Genomic DNA, 15,137 nt, shown 5'->3' with positions numbered 1-15,137 from the left:
GGTTAGTCTATACAGACAGGCGTAGTCCACTTGTGATGTAGTCACGACCACACAGAAAACATCACGTCGTAAAGTTTGTGATGTGTTTGTGGGGAGACCGTAGAGAAATTAGAATCAACAAACTGATGTATGTGCATATTAAGATAGCATTTATAAACGTACATGCACTTATAATTGTTACACACTTTACATTTATATATCATATGGCGCACCACTAGGTATGTAAAAACACGCATGTGTTCGAATGCAACGTTGTCTCAAAACTTCAAGGCAATTGGTTAAAAACTTTCGGAGCTACAAGAGTCTGAACAAACGAAACACTTACATTTTTATTTATATAGACAGTAGACGTCCTTCAACACTAAAAAACGAGAATTAAATTAACTGGATTCCTAAATATGTTTACCTGAAGACCAAGCCGCTCTGAGATGCAGCGACACGAGAAATGAAGTACTGTCCTCTACTAACTTTTCCACTCCCCGAAGTTCCGCCAGGACGGACGAGTAACTTTGTCAAGTGTTTCATTTGTTCAGCTTGTGTACGTCTCAGTTTACTCGTCAACACGCAACAACATTGCTGCCGGTAAGGCGAACACCACGACTAACTCACTGCCCCTGTGGATCACATTCTTGGGTATTTGTCGTGACGATCTGACAATGCGCGAAATAATTCGGCTGTTAATATGTTTTCTTTTTCAGAAAAAATTACAGTCTGGTTATTGAATAAGTACATCCTAATGAGTTAATTGAAGAGACATTTTAGACCTTTTCAAATTCTTATTTATCATTTTGTTTAATTAGTAAATGACATTGAAGTTACAGATTTTGGCGCACGCTATGGGCATGTCTGGCAATGTAGCCATGTAGGCTAAAAACAGGAACTCACCCATCAGTACCTATTTGTTATGTCACGTGCCTGCTATAACACTTACGATGGTTTGTGTGACAATGAAACAATCTTGGCAACAAGGGCCAGAAATGTTACAAGAAACGTTTACTCCCCCCAATGTTTCGCCATCAAGCATGGCTTGCATTTTAATGGCTTTCCTCGGACTGATTTCTCTGCTTGCCTACAACTTAATTTGCTCTTAGTGTATCCATGATTGGATGTGATATTGTACACTCCTGGAAATGGAAAAAAGAACACATTGACACCGGTGTGTCAGACCCACCATACTTGCTCCGGACACTGCGAGAGGGCTGTACAAGCAATGATCACACGAACGGCACAGCGGACACACCAGGAACCGCGGTGTTGGCCGTCGAATGGCGCTAGCTGCGCAGCATTTGTGCACCGCCGCCGTCAGTGTCAGCCAGTTTGCCGTGGCATACGCAGCTCCATCGCAGTCTTTAACACTGGTAGCATGCCGCGACAGCGTGGACGTGAACCGTATGTGCAGTTGACGGACTTTGAGCGAGGGCGTATAGTGGGCATGCGGGAGGCCGGGTGGACTTACCGCCGAATTCCTCAACACGTGGGGCGTGAGGTCTCCACAGTACATCGATGTTGTCGCCAGTGGTCGGCGGAAGGTGCACGTGCCCGTCGACCTGGGACCGGACCGCAGCGACACACGGATGCACGCCAAGACCGTAGGATCCTACGCAGTGCCGTAGGGGACCGCACCGCCACTTCCCAGCAAATTAGGGACACTGTTGCTCCTGGGGTATCGGCGAGGACCATTCGCAACCGTCTCCATGAAGCTGGGCTACGGTCCCGCACACCGTTAGGCCGTCTTCCGCTCACGCCCCAACATCGTGCAGCCCGCCTCCAGTGGTGTCGCGACAGGCGTGAATGGAGGGACGAATGGAGACGTGTCGTCTTCAGCGATGAGAGTCGCTTCTGCCTTGGTGCCAATCATGGTCGTATGCGTGTTTGGCGCCGTGCAGGTGAGCGCCACAATCAGGACTGCATACGACCGAGGCACACAGGGCCAACACCCGGCATCATGGTGTGGGGAGCGATCTCCTACACTGGCCGTACACCACTGGTGATCGTCGAGGGGACACTGAATAGTGCACGGCACATCCAAACCGTCATCGAACCCATCGTTCTACCATTCCTAGACCGGCAAGGGAACTTGCTGTTCCAACAGGACAGTGCACGTCCGCATGTATCCCGTGCCACCCAACGTGCTCTAGAAGGTGTAAGTCAACTACCCTGGCCAGCAAGATCTCCGGATCTATCCCCCATTGAGCATGTTTGGGACTGGATAAAGCGTCGTCTCACGCGGTCTGCACGTCCAGCACGAACGCTGGTCCAACTGAGGCGCCAGGTGGAAATTTCATGGCAAGCCGTTCCACAGGACTACATCCAGCATCTCTACGATCGTCTCCATGGGAGAATAGCAGCCTGCATTGCTGCGAAAGGTGGATATACACTGTACTAGTGCCGACATTGTGCATGCTCTGTTGCCTGTGTCTATGTGCCTGTGGTTCTGTCAGTGTGATCATGTGATGTATCTGACCCCAGGAATGTGTCAATAAAGTTTCCCCTTCCTGGGACAATGAATTCACGGTGTTCTTATTTCAATTTCCAGGAGTGTAGATCAACTTAACATGAAAAGTACACACAACGCCAGTGCTCTCATTTAACACTTTCCGAAGGTACAGGGTACATGCCTTCTTCATTAGAAACACCTTTAAGAAAGAATCTTCATTGAATGTAAAGCATTTAAAAACTTTCATCTGTGCAATATCATAGCAGCAATGTCACTATTGTATAAGTCAGAAAAGGTAAAACCACCGAAATGTAGAGGAGAGGCCACGCATGAATACCTAACACTTTATCGACACCGGCGTTCACATCCAGCATATACTGATTTATTTTTATAGAACTGCAGATACTGATTATATTAATCAGTGTGCGATTTGTGCTTTTACCAGTGGGGGGGGGGGGGGAGGGGGTGTCTTAGGGGATTAGTATAATTATATATGTCACTAGCTTAGACCGTTGCGTTACCCATGGTTAAACAGTTATTTATAAATAGATGTTAATGCCGAAACTCACTATTAACGCGTATGCACTATCAGAGAAGCCATCCCTTGTTATATCTTTAAAAGTACATTATAGGTGAAGCTTATTTACAAAATCATCTACATACAGGTATACGACGGGAATTCAAGAAGTAAAGGCACATTTGTGAAAAGCTGTACTTATTCTGATGATAGAAAACTGAAACATGCGATATTTTTCTACGTAACCTCCCTGGATTTCAATGCAGTTTTCCCGACGTTTCACGAGTTTTTTTTTTTTTTATTTCATCAGAAAACACGTTTTTGGTTGCATCTGTAACCAATTTTGCACCGCAGCAATGACGTTTTCATCACCTTTAAATCTTCTTCCCTGTAGTGCTTCCGTTAAGGGTCCAAACATGTGAAAATCACTTGGAGCCAGGTCTGTACTGTATGGTGGATGTTACAGCACCTCGAATCTCAACTCCTTTATTGCGTCTGTTGTCTGTTTGGCAGAATATGGGCGAGCGTTATCTTGCTGCAGGATGACACCTCTTCACAGTTTTCCACGACGTTTGGATCTGATAGCAGGTTTTAGTTTCGTACGCAACACATCACTTCCATCATACAATACAGACCTGGCTCTAAAGCCTCGTTTACGCTGGGGCGACGTCTTGCCACATTGTGGCATGCTACAGAAATGGGGCGTGCGTCGTCTTGCAGCATGCTACAACAGGCAACATCTTGCGGCGTACGTTGCATGCGGCAGGTTAATTTATACCAAAGCAACAGAATTTGTGCCACACGTGTGTCGGTCTTGTAGTATAAAGGTTGATAAAGTATCGCAGCGGCGGCCTACTTGGTACTTGCACATGCAACTAACAACGGAAATGAAAACCAAAGGAAAAGTAAACGATGGTGGAAGAGTATTTAAAGAAGGTCCAAGAAATACTATCCTAGGAACTAGAAGCAGACGATGGTGCGTTATTTAGTAATGTGTACTTTCGTCCCAGGCGCGTTAGTCCGCGACATACCACTGCCAAAAGATGGCCTAACGGTAAATGTTCGCACAGGTACCGGGCCGGTCACCACCCTGTGGGTGGGACTTTCAGCCCCCAGCTCACCCAACTCTGCGGTACGACTGCTGCGGTTTGACTGCCACACTACTTTCCTCGCAAGCTCGCAAGTAAACGGATGACGCACCTTAGACGAAAGCAACAATGACAACATGACAATGATGATTTAGTTCTAAATGTTTTGAAATGCTTAACTACTACATAACGCTTTTGCAAAATTAATAAGCAAACATATTAATAGTATTAATAGTAAGACTGTATTAAAAACTTTCAGTGTTCGGCTCCACAAATTTAAGTTATATGTAAAGTTTTACTCCAGTGCGTGGGAAATAAACATCCCAGGTTAGGATGCATCAACTACAGCCAGAGGAGGGGATAGTCTGATGCAGAGGGGGGGAAATCCCCCCCCCCCATCCCCCCCCTGCAAATCGCACACTGATATTAATGCGAGTTCTTTGCATGGATGAACGTTTGCAAATGCTCTCCGTCCACTGATGGTTCTTATGTGAAGAAATTTCTGATGCAGGCATCGAAACACATTAAATTAGCGCTTTTGCGTTGTGTGTAGCTGAGTGTACATTGTAGTTTTCAAACTTCAGTTTACATTTAGCTTTTCACGCTACAGTGCGTCTGGCGTTTTCTGATTGGCTAGCTTCCAGATGTGCTTTCAGATCCATCTGCGCCCGTTAACTATTTGCGTTTAAATTGAGCCACCGCTGTTTTACCATTGGTGAACTCTGTATACCGCGAGATAGTTGTGTTTTCCCTTTCCCGTTATGTCAGTTGTTACTTGTGTTCGACGTGTGTAATAACCCTTCTGGATTAGCTGGCACTTAGCTTCATTTCACATTACTGTGCGGTCCGTACTAGAACTGTTAGTCCAGAGTTGAAAATTTCTTTCATGTTTCTCAATACTCGCCTTAATTGACCATTTAGGTCATGCAATTGTAGAAGAATTTTTTCCGTAGATGTCTCTCGGATATAAGAAGGAAAAATATTTTGAAATATCCATGTCCGCGGGAACAGACGGCTTAGCAGTTCAAAACTCTTAAGGCAGTAAATTGGTAGTTTATGGAGTAGTAGAGACGGTAAGTTGTAAGTTCAGGCAGATACTGTTGCTGCTGATTAAGGGTCTGAAAAGACTAAACACCTTAGGTCAACCCACTTCTCCCTGGTCAAAATATGTGTACCCCTTCTGTCTGATCCCATGTGCAAGTGTGATAACGTTTCCTACACGTTTGCCTGACATGTACCTGAGGCAGTAAGTGAGTACCAGCCCAGCGTTCACATACTGACATGTTGTAAACCACCTGAAAACCACATCCAGCCTCTCCGGCTCACCAGCCACGTCATGAATCTGCAAAGCGGATTCGATCGGGGCAGATATTCGTAGATGCAAATGGAGAATGTTGTGTGTGTAAATCCGCAGAGATGAAAATAGCGGCTCAGAATAGGAAGATATGGGGGGGGGGGGACGATGTCGAATATGAAGAAATAAAGAGTTAAAAAACATAGAAAAGAAAGGAGAGACTGTGACCGACGCTATCAAGCGTGAAAAACCGAAGTACCTACCGATATTACTGATATCAGTAAATATTCATTGTTTTGTTTGTACGCCTATCGTATCAGTAGGTATAAAAAGTAATGGATAATTACAGATATCATAATAAATATTAAAGTGGAGAATAATTCAAAATTTTATTCAACTTTATATTACCACACAAAGGGGATGAATCTGTATCTATTAAACACGCACTAAACATATTCGACATTCAACTTTCGCACTGCGAAATGTCTGTGTGTTAAACCTGATGGTGAGTAGGTGAGATCACTATCTACATCACGAATAACGGCAATGACAATTTAAAGTCATTTCAGTACGCATTTAGTGACAAGGAACATATCTACCTTTTGCGTGGTAACGTATTATTGAACCATTCTATGCTAACGTCGGAAGTGATGAAAGGTGTTGGGAAACATAATAGCGATTCTGTAGTCGTCTAATGATAATTAAAATTTTCTGGCGTAGCTATGGTATGTATGTAATATGAAGGTAACACAAATGCAGTAGAAAAATTACGTACTAAGCACAGTGTGTAAAAATGGATCAGATTTCACCAACATATGCCGGTAATGGTTCAAATGGTTCAAATGGCTCTGAGCACTATGGGACTTAACATCTATGGTCATCAGAACTTAGAACTACTTAAACCTAAATAACCTAAGGACATCACACAACACCCAGTCATCACTAGGCAGAGAACCGGTAATATTAACCAAAAATCCAGTATCCTGAAACAGTGCTTCCAGTATTGATTTTATGCTCTAGTTGATTCAGACAAATATAGAATAATTTCGAAATTTCGCCTTGTGTTCTTCATAAGTCCTTTTTGTGAAATAATAGTTTAAAAACACACGAGGATCCAATACTATCGAGGAATCGATGCTATTTTAGGTAGTGATATCGATACTTAATACGTGTCAAGTCCGGTATTGTACCATAGCCACTAATACCTTAATGTAAGTGTGAAGATGAGATTATCAATGTATCACACCGGAAACAGAAGTGCACTAATGAACATAACTTGCAGTCAGCAGACTGTAACATCACATATTATCAGTATTATTTACTCATTACCTTTGGAAACTGGTTGAGTTTTGATATTACTCTCTGGTTGGTTCATGAAAACACAGCTTACATTTGCCGGCAGGGGTGGCCGAGCGGTTCTAGGCGCTACAGTCTGGAACCGCGCGACCGCTACGGTCGCAAGTTCGAATCCTGCCTCGGGCATGGATGTGTGTGTTATCCTTAGGTTAGTTAGGTTTAAGTAGTTCTACGTTCTAGGGGACTGATGACCTCAGCAGTTAAGTCCCATAGTGCTCAGAGCCATTTTGAACAGCTTACATTTCGCTCTGTATTAAAAGCAAGTCCTTTGTATTAAACACATTATCAATCAGTACTTAGCAATACTGTCGCTAACGATTATGGGTAACGTTGCCAAATATAGTATCGCTGGTGTTGCAACGCCCCTGCGAATCGCTTATTGCAGTAGTGAGAGCGAAAACAGACGAAGAGGAAATTGAAAGAAGATGTGGTGCTTCACACATCATACACAAACAGCTTAATGAGTATCGAAAGAGTAAACAGACATCGTCGGGTGGATGCGCCAGTGGAAGCTTCAGCCAGCCCCCGCTGTTGGCAACATCAGCCTTCAACAGCGGCAGACGGCCGCGTCACGAAATGTGGCTCTATTAGGGTGTGACGCGCTCCATAAACTGGTCCGGCGCGGCGCTACATTAAAATGAATACTCGCGGGAGGGAACTGTTGGGCCACAACTCTTCATCAGGGCCGGCGCGGCGCGGCGCGGCCGCTATAACGAAGCCCGCCGCGGCGGATGAGCGGCCAGAGGTATCTCTTTGTGGCGGGCCGGCCGTCAGACAAGGCAGCCCACGTCAATAAGACTGATTACGTGGAAGGCTCCTCCGTCAGCGGGCTCTATCTTCTTCCCCGACCCCCCACCGTGCGGCGCTGCCCTTAACCTCAAGCTCCGGCCAACTTCGACGTCCCTCGACCTCTAAAAGCTACCTGCCTTCCGTACCGAGCCAACGATTCCGCTGAAATATTCTGGCTTCTTATGTTCTTTGCAGGCTGCATGCTCTCCGATGTTTCTGCAAGTAAATCTTTCACAAATTTGCTACAAATATTCCATCAACTTCTGTCCATTGGATCCTGAAAGTACACTTTTTTGGGAAGCCTCTTGCTTTTATTTCCAAGTATCTGTCTTTCAGACATTTTATATGAAATGTTTTGTGTCTAAATATACAGGTAATATTCTTTATTTATTTACTAGCCTTTTTCTCACAACTTCACACGCATATCCATTCGGCACACACATACTGAACACGCCTCCTACTCCTCTTCTCCTTGTTCAAATCTTCCTCCTTCTGTCTGTCCACCTCATCCTCCCACCTCTATGGCCTCCCCACTTTCTCTGTCTCTTTATTTCCTTCTCCCTCTCTGTCCATTTGCTCCACCTCCTCTCTCTGACCATTCTTCCGCCTCCTTCCTCTGACCATATCCTCCTCAGCCTCTCACCCTTCCATCTTCCCACTATCCCTCTACAGATTCCTCCTGCCTTTTGCATCTCCCCCTCCACCTCTCACTGGAACACTGCACTTTCTTAGCGTCTGAAGGACCTGCAGTGGGTGAGAAGCAATGAGGGAGGAGAGCATACGTTCCCCAGAGGTTGAGGGGTGTGGGTAAAGATTCAGAGTCTGTAAGGTGGGAACACCATGGAGATGATAGGTAGGAGGTGAAACACATAGTGGGAATAGAAACAGTGGGAAATACAGAGGGTTGGGAGCATAGTGCTGTTCGGGGAGGTAGAGGCTACAAGAGGAAAGGGACAGTGATGTATGGAGGGAGAAAAGATGAGAGTGGTCCTGATGTGAAGTAGGATAGATGGGTAAGGGTTAAAGTTGGTAGGAAGATTAAATATCGGGAAAGATCTAGTTGCCTTGGAGATTGAGCTGATTGAAGCTACATTGAGACAGGATATGGAGTATGTGTAGGTGTAGGGATGGAGGAATGTCTTTGTGAAGGCGTGCCAGCATACCAGCGTTAATGATCAGAGGCGAGACAATGGGGTTATTGCAATCCAGTTTGCGGCTAGCACAGGAGATTCAGAGAAGTTCAGTGTGGGTGACGAGGGGCGGTATTTTGATAAGGTAACTGCACGCACACGATTCACAAGGTTTTCTGATTGTCCGGATGAGAACTGCAACCGGTCATCATAAATGAGACTGCTGATTCCGGGAAAATGTGTCACAGCCAGAGAAAGATACGAGGGGCGTTCAGTACGTAATGCAACACACTTTTTCCTTGCCCCGTTTCGGTTGCAAAAATGCGGAATTTGTGTGGGACATCGTTGAATAATTCCGCTTTAGCCCCTAAAAATTCGTGAAGGTCCAGTAGGTGGCAGCACTGTGCATACCCTTCAAAATGGCGTCTGTAACGGAGTTGCGTACCCAAGCAGAGAACTGTCATTGAGTTTCTTTTGGCGAAAAATCAGAGCACAGCTGATATTTGCAGAATGTGTGCAGAGATCTGGCAGAAAACAAAAGCACGGTGAATCGTAGGGCAAGGCGTCTGTCATCCACCCTACAGCCCGGATCTGGTACCTTCCGACTTCCATCTGTTTGGCCCAGCGAAGAATGCACTGCGCCAGCACTTGCCCGCAAAGGCAAAGGTCCCTAGTTCGAGACTCGGTCCGGCTCACAGTTTTAATCTGCCATAGAGTTTCATATTACTTTACTTACTGAAAGCCGCTCGTAATTTAAACGTTGCCAAAGCGCGGGCATGTCAATAACTATCATTTTGACTGGTTTAGCCATGTTTCCGAGTAATAGGGCAAAGCCTGTCTGTGTAATCCTCTGGTACTAAGGAAAACGCCAGGATGAAAATCCCCACCATAGTACACATAGCTGTAATTTATCCTCGTCGTAATCACCGCGAATGGGAATTCCTCAGAATGGGGAACTAAATGCCAAAAGGAAAAACAAAATTTAAAGGAAGTCGAAGCTGCTCGTTATGACAGGCGGCATCTCATAATTCAGTTTCCCAAATGCCCTCTGAAAGGACGCAGTATATAAATTGCCTTTTGTGTCACAATCTCCGAATTTTGAGGAATAATTTCAATGTCAGTGCAAGAAAGTACTTCACATTCCGTGCTCCTAAGCCTTGTTTCATTTTTGCTAAATTATTTTGCTTCCTATTTTTCACCGTGTTATACGAAAGGTTCAACATCAGTATCGCAGTGGTAGTATCGAGTATCTACGTTTCTGTCTCCCAAGTCAATAAACATCCTCTTTCTTCCTCTCTTCTAACAAATACAGCACTGCATTAATTATTCAAAACATCAGTAGTACTGTAATATGTTTTATAACTAAAATCAAAAATTTTAGTTCTAATTTTCACAGTAGATACTCTTCTTCAGTGGATACGCTGCATTCTGTCAGTACGCTAATTGTTTCTTTGTTTGCCTTCTACCCCTTATTGCCCTTCACATTTCTTGATGTTTTGGAAAAAGTCATAAAATTAGTACCTTGTAGGTCTGTGTCAGAAGAGAATCTCCACTATGTCCTTTAAAAAAATGTAAAATTCTTGTCTTGTAACTCAAACTCTTAAATGTGCCTTCGAAAGTCTTTTGCTTTGCAGCTAAAGCCCATTTCTCTCTGCGAAATAGAATGCTCCACCCTTTTACATGCAATCAACTTCGATTCCAATATTTGGTAAAAACTTTTTCTTACATACACCTGTTGTTTGCATTTCATCATCCCCTCATTCCCAGGCAACGCTGGTATTGTAAGTCCACTAGTCCCAACGACATCACGTTTATATTTTATTCAGGTGCACAAAAGAAACGTTATCTATCATCGGTAAAAGACAACTAGCGCTCACGTTGTTAGCTATGAGTCAAAGAAATGAAACCATTGCGTCCCAATACGAATTCGTCACGATAAACCAATTACTGCTGTATTTCCACGAACTAAACATCTGTACTCGTGCAAAGCGCTCATCTTGAAGAAATAACTTTTGTGTTTACATTACATGCATTTTTACCCTACAAATGGTCGAGTCGATCTTCAGACAGGGTGTAAGAGAGTTCAAACATTAATTTAAATCCAGTGGGTGACATTACTAACATTCAGTTCCACATACAGTTGGCATTATTATAGGTATTTTAAAGGCCACTTAAAAAATAAGTTCAGCTCTTTTGCGAAATACTGCATTGTAATAATAGCATGAGAGTCTTCAACAGGAGTTCTCTTGTTAGCTCGTCCATTATCGAATTATTTTCACGAAGAAGTCGAGTTAGGCTATTAGTCCTCTTTCTGGCACAGTCAGCTTCGATAAAGAAAGCGTTGTTCGCAAATAATGTCATTTCGCTTAAGATCTATATCTCTACAGGAAGCAATTGCTCCACGTCTTATTGTGTAATTGCATCTTTTATAAGAATCAAATATAATATCTTTTATGAAATGCTAGTTTCCGTAGTGCTGACGGCTCTCGACAGGTTCGAATGCTGGATATTACCACAATAGTAGAAAGATTAGATTTTTTAATGTAGACGATGAAATACACAAAAAAGGTCACGGAAGATATAAAATAAGAGCATACTGTTTCAGCGTAGTACGTAAAATCTAAGCTGACAAAATCAGCTGTTAAATGAATAATGTTGTTCAAAAGTGAGACTACTTTCTAATTAGAAAAATTTAAGAAAACATGGAAAGAAATCAATAAGCGTTAACACTGCTCTAATTCTGTTGCTGCGTTATTAGTGATTTCACTGGAGACTGTCTCTATTCTTATTTTCTCCTCGCACCAGCGGACATATTCACCAGCAACATCCGCGAACAATGCCCAAAAGACTTTCGAGCAACAAGTGGTTCTCCGTCTATTGTCTTGGGAACACTCGTCTGGTAAATTGAGAAGGTTTTTTTTTTCTTTTTGTTGCTTGCGTCGCCTACTCATATCCACATTTTAAAGTGCAGCGTTTTGTTCTGGCACTGAATCTCGTTTTTCTTCTGTTTTCAGGGACTGTAGAGTAGTGAGGGATCCGCAGACACTGAAATCCAAAGGATATGGCTTCGTCTCTTTCGTCAAGAAGGCGGTAAGTATTACGACAATCATTACTACCCACTTTAAAGCTCTTATTGCTTCATACATTTTGCTTAAGACTAAATCAACGTCAGTATTTCATTCAATTATGGTATTAATTTTCAGGGATTAGACCTCAGTTTTTGAGCAAGAGAACATTCTGTCAGTCAACACCTGTAAATAGAATTATATATGCATGATATCACTCAAGTACAGGATCGATCTATCTTATATTGGTCGGGGATTGCTCTTAGCAGTAAGAATTTATCTGAATCTCAGCGTGCTTGATGCCCTTATCACGAGTTTTGGTCACAGCCACCAGCAGATGAAAATAAAATCAAGGACAGTGCCAGCCTGCACTTGGGAATGTTCAGGTCATTTGTTGACGTAAAACAGTGTACCTTTTTTATGTTATGATGGCTGCGGACGAAACTCCTCATAGATAATAATAAACTCATTGTAATCCAGAAAATCTCAGTGTGAGTTCCCAACAAAACCTGTTCCACCAGATACAATCATGTCACATAACGAAAGAACCAGGACATTTGTCAGACTTCTTGCAAAATATGATAGATAACTGAGCGAGATAACCAATCTGTAAAGTACATTAGATTGATTGTACTATTACAATAAGAGCCATAAATGTATTTATTTAAACTTCCCTTTTATAAAGACTTATGAAATGGCAAATACATTTAGCAACAGTCGGCCGAGGTGGCCGAGCGGTACTAGGCGCTACAGTCTGGAACCGCACGACCGCTACGGTCGCAGGTTTGAATCCTGCCTCGGGCATGTATGTGTGTGATGTCCTTAGGTTAGTTAGGTTTAAGTAGTTCTAAGTTCTAGGGGACTGATGACCTCAGAAGTTAAGTCCCATAGTGCTCTGAGCCATTTGAACCATTTAGCAACGGAACTATCCGGGAACTAAGAGCTACTGGAAGAATAAGGTAAGCTTTAATTTTTAAAATGCTGTACAGTGTAATTCTTCTAGGTGACAGTACGAGGACGTGCTGAAAAGTAATGCCTCCGAAATTTTTGTGCGAAAATTCTTTAAGCCTTTTAAATAAAACACACTTCATTAAAGTTCTACATCTTTATACTTCATCCTACACATTTATTTCTTAGCAGAGATATTCTGGCTACCAGCGATCACATTTCACACAATGACAGAGAAGTTTATTCATGCCGTCGCTGCGGAATGCGTAACTTTCACTGTCGGACTCACAACCTAACCTCTGTTTTGCACTGCTTGATCACTATCAAAGTAAAATCCTCGAATGCGTTCTTTAAGTTTTGGAAACAGATGAAATCGGACAGAGCGAAGTCGGGACAATATGGTGGATGATCGATGACGTCAGACTGCTTGCAGATGACGCAGACCTCGTGTGTGGTGTGACATTGTCATGCTGAAATGCAAGGCACTCCATGTGTAGACGAACTCTTCGAATTTGAAACTCGATGACAGCACAATGTTCTTCACGCACCAAAGTAGTTACGTTACACACCGCCGTGTTACACTCTACAACTCGGAGTCCTCTAGTGCAATAGAGCTGTAGATACGTAGTTGTGAAGAATAATGATGTAGAATGATAATAGGTTTGTTTTATTTAAAAGACTTACGAGTACTGATAAAATTCTATAAGTGTGTATACAACGATTCGTCAGTGAGGCAGGAATCACAGCTTGGAGAGTGTGTCAATTTTAACAAATGTTTCGTTTTATTAGTATTCATGTGACCTGACAGTAATGTGTTAAAACTAAAAACAGGGATGGCGGTTTTCGCGGAAACAGCTAGTTTTCATTGATATACGTTTATTCCAACGCCACTTTAGTCGGTTTCTGAAATAACCGATTTTCGGTTTTCACTCCCAAATACTCAAACTTAGAAATCGGACAAAAATTGAAAAATTTTGCCTACATCGGTTTCAAGATATGTAGAATCACAATATTAAATTTAGTAGGCAGATAACGGAAACTTAATCCCTCTACAATTTCCTAGTTTTCTCGAAAAGTGATAAATGTTTGAATACTACAAAAAGATCACCAGTTTTCTCCTATTGATTCCAATTTTTTGAAATTCTGGTCAAAAATCATGTAGTAATCGAGGATCGTACCACTATTTGGGCATTACGAATAGTCGGTGCTGAAGGGTGAAAACTGAAGCTGAGAAACACTATTTTTTGTATTAATTTGTCCATTTCCAAGGCAACAATCAAATAATTAGGCACAGGCAGCAGGTCAGCTATTTTATATTTTTACTATAAACTATGAACTTGTTGTTAAGTTTTAAGTTTTCTCCTTATACGCTGTCTCAAGTATATTGTGCCTCCACCCGTTTTTAATTATTTAAAACAAATGGAGCATTATACTGTATTGATATCGCACTTCGTAAAATACTATCAGGCCAGGGATGGTGCCATTCTGTAATAAAACAGATGTCCAACGACGACAGTGAGAAACCACGGTATATTACAGACCAGAGGGGGCAAAGTCTTGCACACTACCAGTATATATGTACCATCTAATAGGCCAGACCACATGGTAACAAGTACATTAATGTCTCAGCAATGCTGCACCAATTCTTATGCCGCGTGTTCAAAATGGCTCTCAGCACTGTGGGACTTAACATCTGAGGTCATCAGTCCCCTAGAACTTAGCAATACTTAAACCTAACTAACCTAAGGACACCACACACATCCATACGCGAGGCAGGATTCGAACCTGCGACCGTAGCGGTAGCGCGGTTCCAGGCTGTAGCGCCTAGAACCGCTTGGCCACACGTCGGTGTACCTTGCACATTTCTGTCGACATTATTATTAAAATAGCAGTGATCGCTTTTCTCATTTTCTATAATAACTGAAAAATTATGAAGCAACGGAAAAAGCGTTCGACAGTGTCAAATGGTGTAAGATGTACGGAATTCTGAGAACAGTGGGGACAATCTATAGGGAAACACGGGTAACATGCAATATGTACAGGGTGTTTCAAAAATGACCAGTATATTTGAAACGGCAATAAAAACTAAACGAGCAGCAATAGAAATACACCGTTTGTTGCAATATGCTTGGGACAACAGTACATTTTCAGGCAGACAAACTTTCGAAATTACAGTAGTTACAATTTTCAACAACAGATGGCGCTGCAAGTGATGTGAAAGATATAGAAGACAACGCAGTCTGTGGGTGCGCCATTCTGTACGTCGTCTTTCTGCTGTAAGCGTGTGCTGTTCACAACGTGCAAGTGTGCTGTAGACAACATGGTTTATTCCTTAGAACAGAGGATTTTTCTGGTGTTGGAATTCCACCACCTAGAACACAGTGTTGTTGCAACAAGACGAAGTTTTCAACGGAGGTTTAATGTAACCAAAGGACCGAAAAGCGATACAATAAAGGATCTGTTTGAAAAATTTCAACGGACTGGGAACGTGACGGATGAACGTGCTGGAAAGG

At 42.8% G+C, this 15,137-nt stretch overlaps 1 protein-coding gene across 1 annotated transcript in view; it reads left to right on the top strand.

Moving 5' to 3' along the window:
• LOC124613947 (nucleolysin TIA-1) overlaps positions 1 to 15,137 on the top strand; it is a 984,833-nt gene that overhangs the window by 430,247 nt on the left and 539,449 nt on the right. Inside the window, exon 2 of the mRNA XM_047142709.1 lies at positions 11,626 to 11,701. The gene's annotated coding sequence lies outside the window, so the exon portion shown is untranslated. The remainder of the gene's footprint in view (positions 1 to 11,625; positions 11,702 to 15,137) is intronic.

Source organism: Schistocerca americana, chromosome 4, assembly GCF_021461395.2.
Source record: "Schistocerca americana isolate TAMUIC-IGC-003095 chromosome 4, iqSchAmer2.1, whole genome shotgun sequence".
In the NCBI taxonomy this organism is placed as follows: Eukaryota; Metazoa; Arthropoda; class Insecta; order Orthoptera; family Acrididae; genus Schistocerca; species Schistocerca americana.
This window is presented reverse-complemented; position numbering and strand designations above follow the sequence as displayed.